We start from the raw sequence: 14,285 nt of genomic DNA, 5'->3' as shown, positions 1-14,285 counted from the left end.
CCCTGCTGCGAGATCGCTGGTCGTGTCGGAATGGCCTGGACCTTTTTTTGGTCGTTGAGGCCCCGCTGACATCGCTGAATCGGTGTGTGTGACACCGATCCAGCGATGTCTTCACTGGTAACCAGGGTAAACATCGGGTTACTAAGCGCAGGGCCGCGCTTAGTAACCCGATGTTTACCCTGGTTACCAGCGTAAATGTAAAAAAAAACAAACACTACATGCTCACCATCTGATGTCCGTCAGGTCCCTTGCCGTCTGCTTCCTGCTCTGACTGAGATCCGGCCGTACAGCGAGAGCGCAGCACAGCAGTGACGTCACCGCTGCGCTCTCGCTGTACGGCTGCTCAGTCAGAGCAGGAAGCAGACGGCAAGGGACCTGACGGACATCAGATGGTGAGCATGTAGTGTTTGTTTTTTTTTACATTTACGCTGGTAACCAGGGTAAACATCGGGTTACTAAGCGCGGCCCTGCGCTTAGTAACCCGATGTTTACCCTGGTTACCCGGGTGCTGCAGGGGGACTTCAGCATCGTTGAAGACAGTTTCAACGATGCCGAAGTCGTTCCCCTGATCGTTGGTCGCTGGAGAGAGCTATCTGTGTGACAGCTCCCCAGCGACCACACAGCGACTTAGGGTACCGTCACATTAAGCGACGCTGCAGCGATAGCGACAACGATGTCGATCGCTGCAGCGTCGCTGTTTGATCGCTGGAGAGCTGTCACACAGACCGCTCTCCAGCGACCAACGATGCCGAGGTCCCCAGGTAACCAGGGTAAACATCGGGTTGCTAAGCGCAGGGCCGCGCTTAGTAACCCGATGTTTACCCTGGTTACCAGCGTAAAAGTAAAAAAAAAAAAACAGTACATACTCACCTGCGCGTCCCCCAGCCTCTGCTTCCTGACACTGACTGAGCTCCGGCCCTAACAGCACAGCGGTGACGTCACCGCTGTGCTTTCACTTTCACTTTAGGGCCGGATCTCAGTCAGAGCAGGAAGCAGACGCTGGGGGACGCGCAGGTGAGCATGTACTGTTTGGTTTTTTTTACTTTTACGCTGGTAACCAGGGTAAACATCGGGTTACTAAGCGCGGCCCTGCGCTTAGTAACCCGATGTTTACCCTGGTTACCAGTGTAAAACATCGCTGGTATCGTTGCTTTTGGTGTCAAACACAACGATACACGGCGATCGGACGACCAAATAAAGTTCTGGACTTTATTCAGCGACCAGCGACATCACAGCAGGATCCTGATCGCTGCTGCGTGTCAAACACAACGATATCGCTAGCGAGGACGCTGCAACGTCACGGATCGCTAGCGATATCGTTTAGTGTGACGGTACCTCTACCAACGATCACGGCCAGGTCGTATCGCTGGTCGTGATCGTTGGTAAATCGCTTAGTGAGACGGGGCCTTTAAGAGTATTCCCCCTGCAGGCATGCAGGAAGCCAGGAGGCAGGGGAGCGGCGTGCTCTTGAAGAATAAAGAAAACAAAAGGAGGGAGTGTGGGGGGAGAAATTTTGATAGTAAAGGCAAATTTGGCATAATCACTTAGGGTACCGTCACACAGTGCCATTTTCATCGCTACGACGGCACGATTCGTGACGTTGCAGCGTCGTATGATTATCGCTCCAGCGTCGTAGACTGCGGTCACACGTTGCAATACACGGCGCTGGAGCGATAATTTCATGACGTATTTGCGATGTAGAAGCCGTTGGTTACTGTGCGCACATCGTATACAACCTGTGTCACACGATGCAATCATGCCGCCACAGCGGGACACTAGACGACGAAAGAAAGTTTCAAACGATCTGCTACGACGTACAATTCTCAGCGGGGATCCGGATCGCAGTAGCGTGTCAGACACAACGATATCGTAACGATATCGCTAGAACGTCACGAATCGTGCCGTCGTAGCGATGAAAATGGCACTGTGTGACGGTACCCTTAGCTAATATGTACAGGGAAGATAACTGCCCCAGGTGCTAGACATTAGGAAACAGAAGTGTGATATGGAGACTTTGTTCTTATTGAAATAATCTCTCATATTGATGGTGGAAAGCGAGCATGTGATGGGGACCGAAAACCGGATCACCTCTTATCCTAAAATGAGGCAACATAGCAAGTCGCTCAGGGGTTACTGCATTTATGTGAAGCGCTCACTGGCACTGTATGTGATCACTCATTCACATAGTATTATTATCTTTGGCCACATGCTTACTCGGGACAATGTGATTCTAAAGGGGTTGTCCAGCAGTCAATTATTTTTTTAAGCTATGGATTGATTAAAAATAATAAACGGAGGTCTACTTATCCCTCAGTGCCGGAGGGGATCCAGCACAGGCTCCGGAGGGGATCCAGCACAGGCTCCGGAGATCACCTCTGGCTCCAGCAGCGGAGTCTGTCCCATTGGAAGCCCCAGCACCACGGCAGTAGCATGCGAATAGCAGAGAACGTCATTGGATAGGCGATGGTGCGGAGGCTTCTGCATGGGGCAGACACCACTCCGGAAGCCAGCAGAAGAGGTCTGGAGCAGCCTGTGCTGGATCGGCTGGGGCACTCGAAGAGGAGCGTGTCTCCATATATTATATTTAAATCAACCCATGGCTTAAAATAAGTATATATATATATATACTAGCTGTACTACCCGGCTTCGCCCGGGTTAATGACTGCTGTTAGCAAAATAGAATGTGTTAACAAAAATTTATTCTGCACACAAAAACCACAAAACAAATAGATAGAAATGTAATTATTAAAAGGCAAAAACTAAGCAAATAGAAGCATTTCACAACATATATTAGCTTTGTTATACTGAGAATGTCTTTGTTGCCTATATTAACCAATCAGAGCTCAGGTTAATTAACTGTAGCAAAATAGAAGCTGAGCTGTGATTGGTTGCTATTGGCAGCCTGATAAATCCCCAGCCAACAGGAAGCCCTCCCCCCTGGCAGTATATATTAGCTCACACATACACATAATAGACTGGTCATGTGACTGACAGCTGCCGTATTTCCTATATGGTACATTTGTTGCTCTTGTAGTTTGCTTATTAATCAGATTTTTATTTTTGAAGGACAATACCAGACTTGTGTGTGTTTTAGGGCGAGTTTTATGTGTCAAGTTGTGTGTGTTGAGTTGCGTGTGGCGACATGCATGTAGCGACTTTTGTGAGATGAGTTTTGTGTGGCGACATGCGTGTAGCAACATTTTGTGTGTTGAGTTGCATGTGACAGGTTAGTGTAGCAAGTTGTGTGCAGCAAGATTTGTGCATGGCGAGTTTTGCGCGTGGCGAGTTTTATGTGTGGTGCATTTTGAGTATGTGCAAGTTTTGTGTGAGGCAACTTTTGCATGTGGTGCAACTTTTGTACATGTGGCAATTTTTCTGTGTGTGCAAGTTTTGCATGAGGTGAGTTTTCCATGAGGTGAGTTTTGCACGTGTGGCGAGTTTTGCATATGGCGAGTTTTGCATGTAGCGAGTTTTGAGTGGTGACTTTTGTGTTTCGACTTTTATGTGGCGAGGTTGGTGTGTGTGTGTGGTGAAATGTGTGCTGAGGGTGGTATATGTGTTCAAGCACGTGGTAGTGTGTGGCGCATTTTGTGTTTGTGTTCATATCCCCGTGTGTGGTGAGTATCCCATGTCGGGGCCCCACCTTAGCAACTGTACGGTATATACTCTTTGTCGCCATCGCTCTCATTCTTTAAGTCCTCATTGTTCACATCTGGCAGCTGTCAATTTTCCTCCAACACTTTTCCCTTCACTTTTTCCCCATTATGTAGATAGGAGCAAAATTGTTTGGTGAATTGGAACGCGCGGGGTTAAAATTTCACCTCACAACATAGCCTATGACGCTCTCGGGGTCCAGACGTGTGACTGTGCAAAATTTTGTGGCTGTAGCTGCGACGGTACAGATGCCAATCCCGGACATACACACATACATACATACACACATTCAGCTTTATATATTAGATATACCTGTATGTAATCTCCTGTATATAGTATATACCTGTGTGTCATCTCACCTATATATAGTATATATCTGTGTGTCATCTCCTGTATATAGTATATACCTGTATGTCATCTCCTCCTATACATAGCATATACCTGTGTCATCTCCTCCTGTATATACTATATACCTGTAGGTAATCTGCTCCTGTATATAGTATATACCTGTGTGTCATCTCCTCCTGTATATAGTATATACCTGTATGTCATCTCCTCCTGTATGTAGTATGTACCTGTATGTCATCTCCTCCTCTATATAGTATATACCTGTGTGTCATCTCTCCTGTATATAGTATATATCTGTGTGTCATCTCCTCCTGTATATAGTATATACCTGTGTGTCATCTCCCCTGTAAATAGTATATACCTGTGTGTCATCTCCTGTATATAGCTGTATGCCATCTCCTCCTGTATTAGCCCTCGTTCACACGTTATTTGGTCAGTATTTTTACCTCAGTATTTGTAAGCTAAAATGGCAGCCTGATAAATCCCCAGCCAACAGTAAGCCCACCCCCTGGCAGTATATATTAGCTCACACATACACATAATAGACTGGTCATGTGACTGACAGCTGCCGGATTCCTATATGGTACATTTGTTGCTCTTGTAGTTTGTCTGCTTATTAATCAGATTTTTATTTTTGAAGGATACCAGACTTGTGTGTGTTTTAGGGCGAGTTTCGTGTGTCAAGTTGTGTGTGTTGAGTTGCGTGTGGCGACATGCATGTAGGGACTTTTGTGAGATGAGTTTTGTGTGGCGACATGCGTGTAGCAACTTTTTGTGTGTCGAGTTGCATGTGACAGGTTAGTGTAGCAAGTTGTGTGCAGCAAGTTTTGCGCATGGCGAGTTTTGCGCGTGGCGAGTTTTATGTGTGGTGCCTTTTGAGTATGTGCAAGTTTTGTGTGAGGCAACTTTTGCATGTGTTGCAACTTTTGTGCATGTGGCAATTTTTCTGCGTGTGGCAATTTTTCTGCGTGTGCAAGTTTTGCGTGTGGCGAGTTTTGCACGTGTGGCGAGTTTTGCATGTGGAGAGTTTTGCGCGTGGCGAGTTTTGAGCGGCGACTTTTGTGTTTCTACTTTTATGTGGCGAGGTTGGTGTATGTGTGGTGAAATGTGCACTGAGGGTGGTATATGTGTTCGAGCACGTGGTAGTGTGTGGCGCATTTTGTGTGTGTGTTCATATCCCCGTGGTGGTGTGATTATCCCATGTTGGGGCCCCACCTTAGCAACTGTACAGTATATACTCTTTGGTGCCATCGCTGTCATTCTTTAAGTCCCCCTTGTTCACATCTGGCAGCTGTTAATTTGCCTCCAACACTTTTCCTTTCATTTTTTCCCCATTATGTAGATAGGGGCAAAATTGTTTGGTGACTTGGAAAGCGCGGGGTTAAAATTTCACCTCACAATATAGCTTTGACGCTCTCAGGGTCCAGACGTGTGACTGTGCAAAATTTTGTGCCTGTAGCTGCGACGCCTCCAACACTTTTCCTTTCACTTTTTCCCCATTATGTAGATAGGGGCAAAATTGTTTGGTGAATTGGAAAGCGCGGGGTTAAAATTTCACCTCACAACATAGCCTATGACGCTCTCGGGGTCCAGACGTGTGACTGTGCAAAATTTTGTGGCTGTAGCTGCTACGGTTCAGATGCCAATCCCGGACATACATACATACATACATACATACACACACACACACATTCAGCTTTATATATTAGATACACACACACACAGTATATGTACGGTATATATATTTAGGTTTATTAATTATTTACTAAATCAACCTGCTGCATATGTAACTAACAATTTAAAGCTGCAATCAGTAACACTATAGCATGAAAACACTGAATATATGAAATTGTAATTACATTACTGCTCTAAAAAATAATAAATAAGATTTGTCATATTAGGTTAGGTTCGCAGCAAAGGTCGCCTTGTCGCTGGCTGCTGGGCATATGTGAATTGGCCAAGCTATGTGCTAAGTATTTTCATTCTTCTAGAGCAGCAATACGATTCCAATTTCATATATTCCATGTTTGCATATAATAGTGTTACAGAGTGCAGCTTTAATTTGTTAGTTTTCTGTTTGGAAGTAATGGTCAGTCTTTGATATTTGTACGTACAAGTTTATATAGACAGATCAAAAACTACCGGAACATTTCATCCACTCGATCACCCATGTATCATACGTATTCTGCCGCGGAAATTGTCTGAAAAAACAGGAAACGCTCCGAAGAACGAGGATATGCATTTGTATGTAAAATCCTTTGCTGTTCTTGTGTTCAGGATGTTTAACTTCTCAACAGCTTCAGGTTTCTAAAGCAATCAAGCACTTAGAAGAAACAAGCTGACCATTTTTCAAAGCATTTTCTGCTCTAAAGATGCTCTGTACTCTACAAAGGAAAAACTCAAAATATGAAAACCCAGCTTCATGAGAAGCATGCCCATATAACAGTTATGAATAAATAACATGTAATACAATAATATTAAAGGGCCATAGCGGACATATCTATGGGATAATCGCTACCTCAAAATAAACTACCATAGAAAAAATACGATCAAAAACAGCCAACACAATTTGTAATAAAAAATATACAAATACTTTATTAAATATAAATACAACACAATATAGTGAGGCCAGGGAGGGAAGTAGGAAAAAACTCAGGTCACAATGTGCACCAAGAAACGGCCAGGGGTACAAGCATGTGGACCATGTAAATAGAAACAGTTAGTATCTAGGTTCCAAAGAAGGACTCCTAAAATTGGCCATGGCAGGAAAAGAATACCCTGATAGGGAATAATTCTAAAAAATACAACAACACTGGCTGCTATTTAAGATGGAACATAATTACCTGCACAGGAACAAAATAGACCACGGTCCACAGCGTGTACCCACCCCAACGCGCGTTTCGGCGTGATGAGCCTTTCTCAAGGGGTTGAGAAAGGCTCATCACGCCGAAACGCGCGTTGGGGTGGGTACACGCTGTGGACCGTGGTCTATTTTGTTCCTGTGCAGGTAATTATGTTCCATCTTAAATAGCAGCCAGTGTTGTTGTATTTTTTAGAATTATTCCCTATCAGGGTATTCTTTTCCTGCCATGGCCAATTTTAGGAGTCCTTCTTTGGAACCTAGATACTAACTGTTTCTATTTACATGGTCCACATGCTTGTACCCCTGGCCGTTTCTTGGTGCACATTGTGACCTGAGTTTTTTCCTACTTCCCTCCCTGGCCTCATTATATTGTGTTGTATTTATATTTAATAAAGTATTTGTATATTTTTTATTACAAATTGTGTTGGCTGTTTTTGATCGTATTTTTTCTATGGTAGTTTATTTAAAGGAAAAACTCAGAAGATGTTGGGGTGTCTTTTTGAGCATTTTGCCAGAATCTTGGCTTTAACCCTTTAAGGACCATGGAATTTTTTAGTTTTTGCATATTCATCTTTTCCTCAACTTCTTCGAAAAGCCATAATGTCTTTTTTAGTGATGAGTAAATACCGTATATACTCGAGTATAAGCCGACCCCCCTAATTTTGCCACAAAAAACTGGGAAAACTTATTGACTCGAGTATAAGCCTAGGGTGGAAAATGCAGCAGCTACCGGTGAATTTCAAAAATAAAAATAGATGCTCCATACCGTTCATTATGGCCCCATAGCTGTGCCATATAGTGCTCTGCACCGTTCATAATTGCCCCATAGCTGTGCCATATAGTGCTCTGCACCGTTCATAATTGCCCCATAGCTGTGCCACATAGTGCTCTGCACCATTATTGTCCCATAGCTGTGCCATATAGTGCTCTGCACCATTATTGCCCCATAGCTGTGCCATATAGTGCTCTGCACCATTCATTATTGCCCCTTAGCTGTGCCATATAGTGCTCTGCACCATTATTGCCCCATAGCTGTGCCATATAGTGCTCTGCACCATTATTGCCCCATAGCTGTGCCATATAGTGCTCTGCACCGTCCATTATTGCCCCATAGCTGTGCCATATAGTGCTCTGCACCGTCCATTATTGCCCCATAGCTGTGCCATACAGTGCTCTGCACCATTATTGCCCCATAGCTGTGCCATATAGTGCTCTGCACCATTATTGCCCCATAGCTGTGCCATATAGTGCTCTGCACCATTATTGCCCCATAGCTGTGCCATATAGTGCTCTGCACCATTATTGCCCCATAGCTGTGCCATATAGTGCTCTGCACCATTATTGCCCCATAGCTGTGCCATACAGTGCTCTGCACCATTATTGCCCCATAGCTGTGCCATATAGTGCTCTGCACCATTCATTATTGCCCCATAGCTGTGCCATATAGTGCTCTGCACCATTATTGCCCCATAGCTGTGCCATATAGTGCTCTGCACCATCCATTATTGCCCCATAGCTGTGCCATACAGTGCTCTGCACCATTATTGCCCCATAGCTGTGCCATACAGTGCTCTGCACCATTATTGCCCCATAGCTGTGCCATACAGTGCTCTGCACCATTATTGCCCCATAGCTGTGCCATATAGTGCTCTGCACATCCATTATTGCCCCATAGCTGTGCCATATAGTGCTCTGCACCATTATTGCCCCATAGCTGTGCCATATAGTGCTCTGCACCATTATTGCCCCATAGCTGTGCCATATAGTGCTCTGCACCGTCCATTATTGCCCCATAGCTGTGCCATATAGTGCTCTGCACCATTATTGCCCCATAGCTGTGCCATATAGTGCTCTGCACCATTATTGCCCCATAGCTGTGCCATATAGTGCTCTGCACCATTATTGCCCCATAGCTGTGCCATATAGTGCTCTGCACCATTATTGCCCCATAGCTGTGCCATATAGTGCTCTGCACCATTATTGCCCCATAGCTGTGCCATATAGTGCTCTGCACCATTATTGCCCCATAGCTGTGCCATATAGTGCTCTGCACCATTATTGCCCCATAGCTGTGCCATATAGTGCTCTGCACCATTATTGCCCCATAGCTGTGCCATACAGTGCTCTGCACCATTATTGCCCCATAGCTGTGCCATATAGTGCTCTGCACCGTCCATTATTGCCCCATAGCTGTGCCATATAGTGCTCTGCACCGTCCATTATTGCCCCATAGCTGTGCTGCTGCTGCAATAAAAATAATAAAACACATACTCACCTCTCTTGCTTGCAGCTCCTCGGCGCCATCTTCCCGGCGTCTCTCCGCACTGACTGATCAGGCAGAGGGCGGCGCGCACACTATATGCGTCATCGCGCCCTCTGACCTGCACAGTCAGTGTGGAGAGAGAGACGCCGGGAAGATGGAGACAGCGCCCGGCGTGTGGAACGCGGACAGGTGAATATGCGATACTTACCTGCTCCCGGCGTCCCGCTCCTTCCCCCGGACAGCTGGTCTTCGGTGCCGCAGCCTCTTCCTCTGTCAGCGGTCACCGGCACCGCTGATTAGAGAAATGAATTATGCGGCTCCGCCCCTATGGGAGGTGGAGCCGCCTATTCATTTCTCTAATGAGCGGTCCCACGTGACCGCTGAACAGGGGAAGAGCTGCTGCACCCGGAGACCGTGGGACGGGCAGGGGGAGCGCCAGGATCGCCGGGACTAGGTAAGTATGCCTCAGCGCCCTCTCCCCCTCACCCGCCGACCCCACCGCCGACCGTGACTCGAGTATAAGCCGAGGGGGCACTTTCAGCCCAAAAATTTGGGCTGAAAATCTCGGCTTATACTCCAGTATATACGGTACTTAAATATTCGGATTTGGGAAAAATGGCACAAATAATTTCTAATATCCGTGTATTCGTACCGAGTAACGAATCCAATGCAAGTCAATGGGAAAGCTTAATATTTTTCTACTGGACCCAACAAACAGCTCTGAGGGCATGGGAAAAAAAGCTGAAAAGGATGGGAAAGTGCTAAAACTAAATGGGAACAGCATAGAGAAGATGCCTGCATGCCTTTCTGACTCACACCGCGCAACAGATAAAAACCCGGCAATTCATCTGCCGCATACAGCAAAATCACAGAAGGAGCCGACAGTATAGAATAGACAGATTACATACAGTATATACACACAGAACAGATAAATATATAGATGTCAGTGACATATAAAATTAGTCTAGTGTGTGCGCAGCTTACTGTACATGTATTTAATTATTAAAAGATTATTTTTCTGAAAAAAATTGTGTGGGTTCACACGTAATTTTCACAACCAGCAGAGGGTAAGCTGATGACTCGGGGCAGATTATTATAACCTGGAAAGGGGGTAATACCCATGGAGCTTCCCAGGCTATTAATATCACCTCACAGCTGTATACTTAGCCTTTACTGGCTATTAAAATGGGGGATGCCCAAAAAATGACAAAGAGTCCCCCTATAATTAATAACAAGCAAAGGCTAGGTAGACAGCTGCAGGCTGATATTAATAGCCTAGGAAGGGGCCATGGACACTGGCCCACCATCCCCAGCTACAAACCATCAGCTCTCAGCCGCCCAAGAAAAGGTGCATCTATAAGATGTGCCAATTCTGGCACTTAGGCCGAGGTTACACTTGCGAGTGCAATGCGAGAAACTCGCATGAGTCTATTGCATCAATAACCGGCACTCGGGACCGGAGCATGCAGCTGCATGTAATTCTATGCAGCTGCACACTTCCGCTTCGGTCCCGAATGCCGGCGGCAGTGCCGGGTATTGTGGCGAGAGAGTCGTGCGAGTTTCTCGCATTGCACTTGCAAGTGCAACCCCGGCCTTAGCCTTACTAACTTGATAGTCATATTGAATAAAAACACAGACATACAGAAAAAAAGTCATTTCATTGAAAGAATGACAGACTCCTTTAATAAATCTTAATTAAACCATACTTACATCGCTAATTAAACAGACGCCATTGTCTTCTGCAAAAGAGTTAAAATAACTAACAATATTCCTCACCTTTCTGCAGAGAACATAATAATCCATTTGTCCCACGACGGGTCTATCTCTGCTACATATAGATGGCAGGCTGCATGATTGCATGATGCAACCATGCAGCCTGTCAACAAGCAGAGACACTAAGCAGCGTCTGCTATCACTGCCCAGTAACTCATGGTGAACTCGTAGGACCTATCTGACGTCACTGGGAGCTTGAGAAAGTTCTCACACTATTGGTGCTGTGAGAAAGGTCCTGTGAGTTTACAGCCAATGAACTCACTTCACCTACCGGACGTCAGCATGAGTGCTGAGAGAAATTTTCCCACAGCGCTCGCGCTAACGTCAAAATGTTACTGGAGATGTCAGCGTCCGTGTGGGTAATACTTGTGGCATACGCGTGGTAACCGCATCAGTACCACACGGCGGGTGTCAGGGAAGCAGCGGTACAATAAGCGGTGTTCCCTGGCACCTGTGGCTGAAGACTCCTCTCATCATTCTCCCCTGCTCTGCCGGCGATCAGCATGAGTAGGGGAGAATGATGAGTGTTGCATTCAAGCGGGAATAATGACAGCAAGTGGCGGCTTTTGGGACTATTACTCCCATCAGCCTACACCTGCTGCCACTAATAACAGTGACAGCAGGAGCGGATGACGAGAGTATTCCTCACCTGCCTCCTCCGCTATAAATAAATGAATGAAAAAAAACGGCATGGGTTCCCCTGCATTTTCTATAACCAGCCAGGCAAAACTGACAGCTTGGGGCTGCAACCTTCAGCAAGGCTGGTTATCAAGAATAGAGGGGTCCCCAAGCAATATTTCTATTTAAATAATAGAAAATACGGTGTGGGGCCCCTCATTTTTGACAACCAGCCTTGATAAGCGGACAGCTGGGGGGCTGGTATTCTCAGGCTGGTAAGGGGCCATGGATATTGACACCCCCCAGCCTAAAAATAGCAGCCCACAGCTGCCTACAAAATGCACATCTATTAAATGCGCCAATTGTAGCGCTTTGCCCGGCTCTTCCCACTTGCCCTGTAGCGGTGAAAAGTGGGGTTCATATTTGTGGGGTTGATGTCAACTTTGTATTGTCAGGTGACCTATCCATTACTAATCCTATAGTTATATGGTTAATAAAGACAAAGCCAGAATAAAGACCTTTATTAGAAATAAACCAAAACACACTTTTCCATTGTAATTTAAAAATAAAACACAATTATACTCACCTAACGCCTAATTTCATTGAATCACTCGTCTCCTGTAATAAAACTAAAATAAGAAAAACAACAATATCTGTCACCTGTCTGTTGTTCTGTCTAATGCCATAATCCATGTCTGGGGGATAAACAGTTTTTTAACCTGGACGGTGCCAAGATGCGACTGGGGCTGGTGAACCACTGGTAAATGAGTTCCTGTGAACGCAGCCTCAATGATGTCATCGAGGTTACCTCCGGTCACTGAGGCTGTGCTCCCAGCTAAAAGAAAGTGATTAGGTCACCGCAGTTCCAGCTCAATGACTTCTCACCATGATCTGCAGTGAAGTCACTGAGCTTGAACTACAAACTCACAGACTTTTTCCCACGGTGCTGAGGTCACCGCAGTTCAGCCCGGCTGGGAACGCAGCCTGAGTGACCAGAGGTAACCTCGATTTCGTCACCGCTAGTCACTGACGCTGTGCTCGCAGCAGCTCATTCACTAGTGGTTCTCAGGCTGGACGGTCGCATCTTGACACCGTCCATATTGAAAACTATTAATCCCCAGACATGGATTACGACGTGGGACAGACGACGGAGAGGTGAAGATATTGTTGTCTTTCTTATTTTAGTTTTACTACAGGAGACGAGGGATTCAGTGGAGTTAGGAGTTAGGTGAGTATAAGGCTACTTTCACACATAGCGCATTTTTGAGCGCTATTTTGCGGGCGCTTTTCAAAAATGCGCAATGTCATTTTCGTCTGCCGGCAAAGTGAATGAGAAATTCACTTTGCCGTTCAGACACACCGCAAAAAAACGCGGCGCTTTTGTCTGCAAACACGCCGGCGTAAAAAGAATTGACATGTCAATTCTTTACGCAGCGGCGTGTCTGCGTATCCCCATAGGGCCCCATATTAACGTGCACACACAGCGCCTTTGTCCTGGGTGTCGGCGTCTTTGTACGGAGGGGTTGACACCCAGGACCGGACGTGACGTCGGACAGGAAGAGGGAAGCCCCCGCCCCCCCAGTGAAGCAGCATGGAGTCATTCAACAGAATGACCATAAACGTGGGGCTGCTGATCGAGACGGTAAGTATCCCCCGTGTGTCCCCCCACTGTGTGTGCCGTGTGCGCCCTGTGTGTGTGCCGTGTCCCCCCCGCCCCCGCCCCCCGTGTGTATGTATGGGTATGTGCTGGGTCTGCTGCGGGGGGTGGGGTGGTCTTTGGTGTGTGTGTGTGTGTCTCTGTGTGCAGGCATTGTCCGATGGGACTACAAGTCCCATCGGGCTCTGCCTGCTACAGTGACAGTCAGTGACACAGTAGCCAATGATGGGACAGTAGTAGTCCCATCATCCGGCTAATGTGTTGAATGTAAAAAAACAAAAAACAAAAAACAAAAAAAACACACACATACAGAACATGCGCCGACATGCGCCACGCGACTGCATGCGCCACGCGACTGCATGCGCCATGCGACGGCGTACGACGACATGCGCCATGCGCCGACATGCGCCATGCGCCGACATGCGCCACGCAACGGCATGCGCCATGTGACGGCATGCGCCACGCAACGGCATGCGCCATGCGACTGCATGCGCCATGCGACGGCGTACGACGATATGCGCCATGCGGCGCCATGCGACGACATGCGCATACATACATACAGACATACAGTACATACATACAGACATACAGTACATATAACATACATTACATACTCACCATCACTTGTCACTTTGATCCCCGAAGCCAGTGTCATAAAAAATATTAAAATAATAAACAACCAATATACTCCCTGATCCGCAGAAATCCAATTAAAACGAGTGTCCCACGACGATCTCCCGTGGAGAACAGGAGCATCTGCTGATGCAACCACTCTCCAGGGGCACCAGGAAGACAATGAGGGGAGGAAGGTATCCTTCCACAATGTATTCCCCACAATGTATTCCTACGCCCCTGTGAGAAAATAGTCCCTAGTTTCACTTTATGGCATGCTGTATGAGAAAGTTCCCACGCAGCTTTTTGCCATAAAGTGAGACCAGTGAACTATAGTAACCTCAGTGATGCACTGCAGGAGCCATTGTCCTTAAATACGTGGCACGTGGCACTTACATACGTGGCACTTATATACGTGGCACGTGGCACTTACATACGTGGCACTTACATACGTGGCACGTGGCACTTAAATACGTGGCACGTGGCACTTACATACG

The 14,285-nt window shown here is 46.5% G+C and overlaps 1 protein-coding gene across 2 annotated transcripts in view; it reads right to left on the bottom strand.

Annotated features, from left to right (window-relative positions):
• RTTN (rotatin) overlaps positions 1-14,285 on the bottom strand; it is a 273,895-nt gene that overhangs the window by 241,963 nt on the left and 17,647 nt on the right. The window lies entirely within an intron of this gene.

Source organism: Ranitomeya variabilis, chromosome 6 (genome assembly GCF_051348905.1).
Source record: "Ranitomeya variabilis isolate aRanVar5 chromosome 6, aRanVar5.hap1, whole genome shotgun sequence".
Classification (NCBI taxonomy): domain Eukaryota; kingdom Metazoa; phylum Chordata; class Amphibia; order Anura; family Dendrobatidae; genus Ranitomeya; species Ranitomeya variabilis.
This window is presented reverse-complemented; position numbering and strand designations above follow the sequence as displayed.